The sequence below is a fragment of the Fundulus heteroclitus genome, chromosome 20 (genome assembly GCF_011125445.2).
Source record: "Fundulus heteroclitus isolate FHET01 chromosome 20, MU-UCD_Fhet_4.1, whole genome shotgun sequence".
Lineage (NCBI taxonomy): Eukaryota > Metazoa > Chordata > Actinopteri > Cyprinodontiformes > Fundulidae > Fundulus > Fundulus heteroclitus.
In genome coordinates, this window is record NC_046380.1 from 7,517,566 (window position 1) to 7,526,515 (window position 8,950).

An 8,950-nucleotide genomic window follows, 5' to 3' on the forward strand; every position below is an offset into this window, starting at 1 on the left:
ATTGTCTTATTTTAGGGGTAAAAATACTCATTCCATTGGCAAATAGTCTTATTTAGCTGTTCAAATCGAGGCAAAATACTATCATTTCAAGAAAATTGTACTGGACTTGCTTTGATGTGTGAACTCAGCAATCTAACGTTTTGAGATGTTCTGTGTTGGTTGATTCAACGCCACGTCGAAACCAATCAATGGACGGCCTTTGGTGCAGGAAATCACGTCTTGGTTGTTTGCTAGTTTTACGCGCAGGCTCCACCAGTAGCTGTCTAACATTTGCCGCTGCCCACAAAGGCCCAATTATCAGACGACTGGTTCCCAGATGGTGAGAAGATTAATGTCGTTCTGAAAAATCTGTCTGCTGAAGGTGCAGCTGCAGCCAGCAGCCAGTTAGCTTAGCTTAACATAAATACTGGAAACCGGGGAATGGGCCAGCACCGCTCCATCCAAAGGTAACAATATCTGCCCACCGACAGAGAAAAACGCTCGCCATCTAACTGCTTACATCGAGTCTGTGGAGAATAAATGTCAGGTGAGCTGTTTCGCTTCAGTCATAGGAGAAAGCGAGGACAAAATGACTCCTTTTAGACATAAAATACGATACTGCTGAATATCATAAGTGCAAACCATTAAAAGACTAACAGAAATATTAAGAGACAGATGTGGTAATACGTGGGAAAACTGGCCAAAATTCCTCCCCTTGAAACCATCCAGACTAGAAGTGGGCTCCAAAATGATGTCAATCAAAAGGAGGAGAAAATAAATGGAAGACGGAAACTTTTATGAAGGGCCAGTTGAAGAGTTCACAAAGCTTTTTTTTATATATATTTAAATTATGTATCATGCTTCTTTTCTACATGTTCCTGTGAAGGTGAAAACTGCATCACCTTTATTTTGACTCCAGGAAGACATTTTTGGTCTTTAAAAAGAAACAATAAAAGCAAGATTCAAAGAGGTGTTTTTTTTTTTTTTTTTTCGTTTTTTTGGTCAAACCAAGTTTCCAAACCACAAATATTTTACTGGTTTAGATTGACAAATGTTCAAGTAAAAGAAAGACCGACTGCTGCTTTTTGGACAGGCTTTCTTTTGGTCACTTCTACATTCCCATGAAATGTGTGCATTTAATGCACACAGACATGACCGAGATGACTTCATTGCGGTTGTATGGGCAACTTCCAACATCACCCACTCATTCAATATTTCAGGCTCAGTTAAGAGAATCCCATTATTTCTACAGGAATACGAGCTGCAGCTGCATCATAAAAGAAAACATCGGCCACAACTCGGTTGGCTCATTTCAAACAAATGAGTTTCTATTTAGACAACAACGCTCTGCCTTACTGGCCACGATGCTGCAGCGCGGAGCAGCCACTGAGTTGTCCTTGATCTGGGGCCAAACACAAAACGGGTTTCTTTCTGTCATGACCTCATGCTCATGTACTCGCACAACCAAGTGAACAGAACCCAGCGGCGCATTCTTTCCTGCTTTTTCCAAAGTGAACTCCTCATCTATCACACCAACAAGGAGAGAGTTCAGAAATCTTTGTAGCTGTTATAAAATGCACTTTGCCTCCAGAAGCTTGTGAATATCACTGGGTCGTCTACATTTCTGCGTCTGCAACGATCTAACGGAAATCAGATGCTGCATTAGCACAATTGACAGATCGCATATTTAGCTGGTTCTTTGGGCTTTCTGGGATATTGACTTATTGCGCTTCAGGTATTTTGATGTTTGATTTTATTATTATTATTATTATTATTACTATTAACCTGTCCAGGGTGTACCCCGCCTCTCGCCCAGTGAATGCTGGAGATAGGCACCAGCAACTGTGATGGCCGCATGTGCAACCACACAACAAATGATTTGGTAATGATTTCATTTAAATAAATGTCATATTTTACTTTAACACATGTCACTTTTTCACTTTGATTTGACATTGGTTAACTATTTGGGTGCACACATTTAGTTGACTCATTTTGTCATTTCTTGTGTTTTTGGTTTACTTTAAACTAATATACTTTTCATCTGAGTTGCCAGTTCCTGGGAGGCTGTCATGTGGGTGTGGCCAGTAGAGGAAAGGAGTCCCCAGCTGCAAAAGATCCCCATGACAAGGAGGCTTAGTTGGACTCTTCCACTTAGTTTTAGAAGGGGTGTTGGAAATGTTTAGGTTTTTCTATGTGGTTTTGTCTTTTGTAATTAAATTTGGCAAGTTTAATTATTTAAGTCCTCTTCCTCATAGGTTGCTGATTTTAGTACTGTACTGATTAGTTTGGTCTTTTGTTGTAGTTTTGTTTAGGTAAATGTATTTTATGTTCCCCTCTTGTGTCAAAATGGTCTGATCAACCAGTGTATATGTTTCCCTTGTGTGTCAGTTTAAGAGAAGGAAGGAGAAAAAGTATGTTCGTGTGGTAAATAAATTTTGTTACTATTTTTCTCAAAGATTTCCCTGTGCTTCTCTGCTTTTTCGGCTCGGTCCCTTACAGCAACCCCCGCGACCCCATGAGGGACTAAGCGGGTTAGAAAATGTATGGATGGATTATTATTATTATTATTATTATTATTATTATTATTATTATTATTATTATTATTATTATTATTATTATTATTTATTATTATTATTTATTATTATTATTTAGATAAAGCCTTTCTTTTGGCCATTAAATTTGTCAAGGGCCCCAATACCAAAGTATTGAACCGCATATTATTATTATTATTATTATTATTTATTGCAATAACTAATGTGCAATTCTATTTAATACACTGTGCAATAATCCTGAAAGAAGTGACTTCCGCTGCTATTACACCGGAATATATGTCAATACACATGTATATAAGTCGCCGTGAACGTACATAAGACATCCTCTGCCTTATTCCTATTTTGTATTTTTATTTTTATTTTCTTATCTACTTCTTTTTGATCCACTGTATAAACGGGGACACACTGTATATACCTGATGCACCTTGTCCTACTTTGGAACCTTCTTCTACTGATTACTGATTACTGAGCCGATGTGACATGTGAATTTCTCCAATATCAATAAAGCCTATCCTATCTTATCTTATTAATTTGTACCAGACTAAAATGATGTGCAAGAACATTTATTTGTGATTCATTGCTATTTTGTGCTTACAAAAACTGGGAAATAAAAACAAAAAACTTTTTTTTTTTATACTTGGAACGCCAAGCCTTTCTTTGAGCCCCGATGAGCTCAGCTACACTTTAATGTGAAAGCATCACTTCCAGTTGAAATACCTCAAAGGAAGCCAGTCATTTGCAACCTGCTGATTTTCAGTACTGTTATTTTTTTATTTTATTTTTTTACATTTAGTAGGGCGTTGAAGCAGGCAGGCCGCATCACCAGAATCCCTCTTGTGCTCAGAGTATATGTTTTTCACCATACTCCACCTAGCCTTCCGCTTCAGTCCATGTAAAGATGTCCTAATATAGTTTCCATACGTGGGTGATTGTGTTCTTTGCTTTCTCTGCCCGATGCTAAAAAAAATCACTACATTGCTTTTAGATCATAATTATTGAATATATAAAATTATTGTATATCTAAGGTTTAAAATATTAATTGCAAACAAAACAAATGTCCCAAAATGCATTAAAATGAACGTTAGTTTCTAGTGAAAACAGGTTAAGTCAAAATAGTTTAAATAGAAACATATGGCTGTGATGTATGTGGCTAACATCATGGTGTAGTGATGTTTTTTTTTTTTCTTCTGCAGGGAAAAGAGAGCTGGTCATAGCTGACGAGAAGATAATTACAGATTATTTCTGTAAGAAAATGGTTAGAAGCTGCCGATAGTTTAACATTAAATCAACCATACATAGTGCTGCTGCTAAATAAAATAAAACAGATTACTGCCTGCTAACCTGTAGCTGGGGATTTCACATGGAAGCCAGTTCATATTATCTGTTAATCCACATTTCTTTCAATTTCATATTGTATTCATGTACAGGTACATCTCAAGAAATTAGAATATAGTGAAGAAATTTCAATATTTTTGTCAAAGTGAAAATGATGTCCGTCTTTGGTATCTTTCAGATGGAAGACCCGAGTTGGAATCGTGGTTGTGTCAAGAAGGACATCTGGTGTAAAAACTGCTAATTCTGTGTTATAATGACTTATTACATTAGATCCATAAAAAAGGATATTTTTAACGGAAATGTCAGGCTTCTGAAAAGTATGTTAATTTCTATGCACTCAATACTTGACTTGGGTTCCTTTTGCATGGATTACTGCATCAGTGCAGCGCAGCATGGAGGCGATCAGCCTGTGGTTCTGCCTTCAGGTCATCTTCATCATCCTTCCTGCAAGGGAAAGAATATCCACCTCCAGAGGCCACAGTTATCTAACATTGCAAATTACATATTGTTTTTTTTTTTTAACTTTGTTCAAATGTTGTGTTTTACTAGGGTTAAATGGACCATCTTCTATCCAAGTCACAGGCCTGAATCTCTGATGGTCACCTCTTGGCTTTACAGTCATTCAAAGACGGCCACTTGACGTTTCCTTCAGCTCAGCCGTAAACCTCAGAACCATCATTTTCTCCGACATTCTCCGACGATTTATCTTGGAAATAGATTCTTTCCTGTTTGAAAGTAAAAGCGTGGATCGTTCCCGATAGCCTTCTACGACCCAGTATGCAGCTGTGCTCTACTCAAGCCAAGCCAAACATTCGAGGAGCTGCTGGCCCAGGTGTCGACCCAGGAGGGCAGTTTCCTGACCCCACCAGACAGAAACATTGTGTGCTTGTTGCTTATACAATAACACTGGATGGATTACAGGGTTTTATTTTTCTTAAGACCACAACTGTCTCAGAAAAGAAATTGTAAGGAATAATTAATTATGTTGTAGGTGTAAATATTTTACTGTTTGATCCACTGCAGCTTGTTAAGCTGCCAGCATTTTCTCGTAATTTCACGTTTTATTCAAGTTTTATTCATGTACTTGGCGTTTCTTAATTCCTCATAGACACACAAACTACATTTTATTCAAAGTTTGGAAGCTTTTACTGGAAGCTATACCTACTTTTCCATGCATGGTCAAAGGGAAGCTGGTGCCTATCTCCACCGGTCTTTTGGCAAAGGGTAGGGTACGTCCCACACAGGACAAACAACTGTGCACACATCTCCCAAGAGAAAATAAGAGAACGGTGGCGTAGCCAGAAAGAACAGGTAAAAAAAAAATGCAAACACCTCCCAGAAAGAACCCAGGCTGGGATTTGAACCCAGGACCTTCTTGCTGCATGGTAACAGTGATTCGTGCTGTGCAGCCCATGTCCCAGTCTGGTTTTGATGAATGAAAAATAGATAACCAGTTAAAAAAAAGAAACAGACATGTATTTGTACCATATATACATATATATATATATATATATATATATATATATATATGTGTATATATATATATATATATGTGTATATATATATATATATATATATATATATATATATATATATATATATATGTATATGTATATATATATATACATGTATATTGTTTGGTTGATTGCAAATTTCTACACAGTGATGCTGCACGGATGAAACAATGGGTGCATGCTTGTATAGTATATGCAAATTCTCAACTAGAACCGCAACTCTGTATATCATTACATCATTGAAGATATTTTTGGTCATTTGTTTGCATGATACTTTCAATAGTATTATTATAATGCAGAATTGTGTGTGTGCATACACACACTGTGTAGGTAATGTATATATATATATATACATGTACACTTGAGTGTGTATTTTGCAAATGTATGTGATTTTTCTAATGTAGAAACTGAAGCTCTGTGGAGTGATTAAAGCGGTTGATTAATTTAGCTCTATTGTAAATCTCTGTCAGATTTAAAGGCTCATGCACAGACACAGCATAAAAGTATATGGCATTTGACATTTTAAAAGTCTTAAGCCCCCCTGAACATGAGAAAATCATCGTTGTTTGATGCTGTAGCGCACGTATTCCCTAGTTACTGGAGGAAAATAGGGAGTACCAATACGGCAAATCCAGTGAATAAATAGAGATTAGTGGTTTATACACAGTAAAATAGGAGAAGGACCCATCATGCTGTTTCCAACAAAAGGTGCAATAAGTGATAAAATAAGACAAAGGGCTGGGTTGGGCATTTAGTGCCGTTGGCATTGGAGACCTGTATTTGCGTGAACACAATAATGTAATTCCATGGCTAATAATAATTACAGGTGCATCCTAGTAAAGTAAAATAGCACCAAAAGTTAATCTGATTCAGGAATTATAATCAGCAAGTAAACCACACACATTTTATAGCTTCATTATGCACAGGGGCCATTGGCGGCACCAGAACTTTTTCATGGCGGTAGCTTACCTGCTGCTATATGACAGACAAGAGCTGCTGGCTGAACGAGAAACTCACGTTATCCTACAAGTTTACTGCTTTACGTTAACCTTGCTTACATGTCTAAGGCCAAAAAATATAAGGATTGCTCAACACAGTCGTTATTTAATGATTTTGTTGAGCAATCTTTGTATTTGAAATTAAAATTAACCCATTACTATATAATTACGGTGTATTTTCTGTTTCCATAACAAAAGTCTTGGGGTTGCTTAAAAGTTGCTAGGTCAAATCTAGCAACTTCAACCTTTCATGGGTTTAACTCCATTAATTTTCATAACCGTGGCTTAAAGTTGATGAAAACCAAGAATACAGCTGGTCAGAAAGTTAGAATATTAAAGTTATGTGCAAAAAAACAGATCATACACTGGTGGATTTAGGTTCAAGTGTGTTTTTAATTCAACCAAGAAGTTTGTTTCTCAGAGGGGTATCTTGCAACACATGAGAAATTAATAAAAGGAGTTATCTTTTTTTATATTTGATTTACAAAATAAAAAAAAGTAAACCCTTCTTGATAATCCATGGAAAATGTTTTCTGACATGCTCCCTGTGGTGTTTTGATAATTTCTCTTTGTTGGTGAGTCTGTGTGGTTGGAAGGCGTCCTGGACCTCAGACTCTGAGTTTATAATAATCATATTAAATAATTACTATTAACTTAATACAGCAATATTAACATACTATAAAGCATGTTCACGTGTTGTACAGTAACCGCCCTTTGGCACAGATTGCTGCATGAATGTGGCATGGAGCGTGTGCAGCTGCTGAGGTTTTAAAGAAGCCCATGTGGCTTCAGTAAAGGCCTTCAGCTCATCTACATTGTTGGGCCTGGTGTCTCTCATTTTGCTCTTGGCAATAAACCCTAATTTTCCTATGGGATTCAGGTCACGGCAGTTTGCTGGCCTCCACTCAACCTTTCATTAAGTGTGCATAAAGCACTCCGTTACCAGACATTTAGCAAGGGCCCTTTGAGGTTAACGCCCCTGTGGAAGGGGGTCAGACCGTCCTGCTGTTTGTATTTTATATATTCTCTGAGAATCTAAACAAGTCTAACCAAAGTGCAACTAAACTGCTGTTGCACAGTAAAAAAATACCATTTCAGAATATAAAAACAAGCTTAACATTTTATTTGGGACGGTATATTTTCATGATCTTTATCAATCAGGAAAAAAAAAAAAAAAACAATCTGATCTCAAACCGCTTAAAAGTTGTGTCTTAATTGTTAATCAGTAAACTCCCTTTGTTGGCAAGTGCTGCATCTTTAATAATTTCTCTTCCCTAAATCAGATTTGGTTCGTTAAAAAAAAAAAAAAAAAAAAAGATTTTCTGAGCCACTGGTAGAGGCTGTTTTTAACAGAAAATAACTTCACACATTTAGGAAGAAGCTTTATTCATTTAATTTATTAAGATGCTACATAGTCCAACCAGCTTGAGTTGGCTTTTTTTTTTTTTGTCGCTTAATTTTTTTTTAAACACCAGACTACTCGACTAATAATTTTAATCATCTCCTCGGATAGACTTTTTTTTATTTATATACATACAAAACAGTTTCTTGAGTGCTTACAATGACCACGGTGATGTTTGGAGACTTCAGGAAGGTTCATCTTTACAACCAGGCCTGGATCGATTAGTGTTCACACATAACTGCTTCGCTTTGGTCAGTCCCAACACGGTGTTATTTACAGCATCGAATTTACACATGTGATAGCCGAGTTATGTTCTGCCGTTTTAATATTTGTGTCAAACACTTGGATGCTCCAAACAGAAACAGGGACTTTGTGGAAATCTGTTAACCAGAGACTGAACTGTAGCTCCGGTCCGCTCTGCCCTCCCCTCCAAGAAAGTCGTCCTCAACCCAAAAACTTCACAGAGATACGGTAAAAACACAAACTCATGTTTATTTGAACTTCCTTATACCCACCAACCAGATCCATATTAACTTTCCCTCCACTCAACAGAAAAAAAAAACAAAAAAAAAACAAAAAACATTTCTGACATTTCTTTATTTCCCAGCAAACACGACTGTGAAAGAATGTTTTTTGTCAACCGTTTACTGATTTCATTTGTACACAGCTGGATTAAAAATATGACCAACCGCTTGATTTTTCTATAAAGAATGAAAGCAAAATGACATTCCTCTCCCACAATACGTGCACGTGAAGATGAAATGATTTGTGAGCATGTGTGTGGTTTATTTATGGATAAAAGGCCGGTAGCATCATGTGGACTCTCTGCTGCTGCTGCTTTAGACAACAGCACAGCTGCACAAAGAGCTGCGATCATTTGAAGTTTAGTGCATCCATAAAATGTTTGTGATTCAATGCAGAGATGAAACCACAGAAATGATAAACAAAAATACACCAAAACTGAACAACACAGGCTTGTGAGAGAGAAAAGTAATCCAGCAGTGGAGAGTAGCTTCAACCTTTTAAACTGACTTTTACATGAATTTGCCAGAAATAGGACAGAATGTCAACAAATGTATGACTAACTAGGAGACGGAGCAAAATAAGAGCGCAAAATTTGTTGTCCCCCTCCCCAATTGCATTTAGGACCTCGATCCTGTTGATGTCAGG